This window comes from Hoplias malabaricus, chromosome 7, assembly GCF_029633855.1.
Source record: "Hoplias malabaricus isolate fHopMal1 chromosome 7, fHopMal1.hap1, whole genome shotgun sequence".
NCBI classification, from domain to species: Eukaryota; Metazoa; Chordata; class Actinopteri; order Characiformes; family Erythrinidae; genus Hoplias; species Hoplias malabaricus.
The window spans coordinates 10,627,612-10,629,528 of NC_089806.1; positions in this window are offsets into that span (position 1 = coordinate 10,627,612).

Sequence of the window (1,917 nt, forward strand, 5' to 3'; positions counted from 1 at the left end):
GTTTTACAATTTATTAATCTGCTCTCATGCTTTGATTATTTTCTTTTTTTGATTTGGGCCTAATGTTCCTCAAAATAAAATAAATATGATATTTTTTCAGAGATTCATATGTGTGCATACAAAAAAAAAAAAAACAGGGTAGAATCCTTGCTAGAATAAATATTCATCAGGGTTTTATTTAATTATTATTTAATCTCATCGCGTCAGTGGAGGAGATTAAGACATTGGCTTAGTCAGCTCCTCTAATATCACTGAGTGTGTTTACATGCTCACAAGTGGAGCTTATATGACTCCAAGTTGCACAATATCTATCATTTCATGGTTATATCGTTAACATAAATGTTTAGTGTTTACTGATTCCTTGAAAACTCTGCATGTGCAGATGTAGATAAGCAAAAGAAATCTGTGTAGGGTTAGACATGGAAAATGATGATATATTACTTGTGTGCATGTTAACACACTCAGTGTAACATTAGTTCACCAGGTCTATTTATTATTTGCAACACATTTATGAAGATATTTAATGATCCTTCACAGACATTTTCATTTAACTGCTGCAATGCCAAGTTATCGTCTTTTTCCTCAATAATGTTCTATTTGAAGTACCTTGCCCCTGATACGCTGATATGGCTGAGCTGTCTGTTTGTTGTTGGTCAGTACTGAACTTCGTACAATTACTGACGCCCACTTTGTCTCAGCAGCTGCTTACATTCTTTACACAACAGCAGCTCGCCACATGAGACAAAACTGGCATTCCTTAACCTGGCAGCCTTAACGTCATCTTTAGCAAAAATGTGTGAATGTACTGCCTCTGCTGCAAAAATATATATATATATATATTCTTCTCTTCTACTGGTAACATTTAGAAAACTAATGAAAACCCAAAACTTTGTTGCTGCTATGAAAAGCGTACTTAAAAATCTAATAAGTTCTTTCAGCTATTAGGTTGATGCAGTATATTTACTATTCTGTTGTGTTTCCAGTTTTTATTTTTTTTTACTTTACAACAACAATTATAAATGGCCTTTAGTTTAACAACTACAGAAAAGAAATTGCCTGGCAATACAACAGCTCAGTTATTAACCTGGACACGTACGTGTATGACTGTGTGAAAAGATTCAAGGCTTTCATTACATTTGTTGTGATCTAGTTTTGTACGAAAATTCCGCAGTTCCTCGGCGCTTATGTCTCTGTAGAAAGAAAAAAGAAAGGAAGAAAAAATATATAATAAATAAACAAAAAACTCATTTTGTAAAAAAAAAATAAGTGATAATTGAGTCATTTTTTAAATATAAATTATTATTATGTTGTAAAAAAGGCTGATATTTTACAATATGAATATTATTTTATTTATATATTTCAGTATAAGTATATGAAAAGCTTTTCTCTCAGTAAACGCTATTTTACCTTTCTTTACACTAATAGTTTTTACACTAATTGTTCACATTTTCCCTAAGGATCTGGTTGCATTCAGCCAGGAGAATTAGACAAATTTGTGAGGCCATTTGCTGGTGTTGGATGATTAGTTCTGGAACAAACCCCAACTCCATCTCACCCCAGTGGTAGTTGATATAGCATCATTACTCCAGATAAGGACTTTTCATTGTTCCACAGCTCAATGCTGGGGCCCTTTATACTTCTAGTCCATGCTTGGCACTGGACATTGGGAATTTAGGCTTGTGTTCAGGAGCTCCAGAGGGTCCCATTTTATTTCATGATTATCTATGGAGATGAGGAGTGGGTGGGACACACCTCTCCATTTACGTGGCATCTATCACTACAATGGAAACGTCGCTGTCCAAAGAAACACATGTATCTCCATTTTTTTTCTTGATGTTTAGTTTAGTACATGAGTTGTCCTTCATATTGTTTAAAAATGTAATGGTCAATGGACCAATAGTAATGCTTAAAACTTAT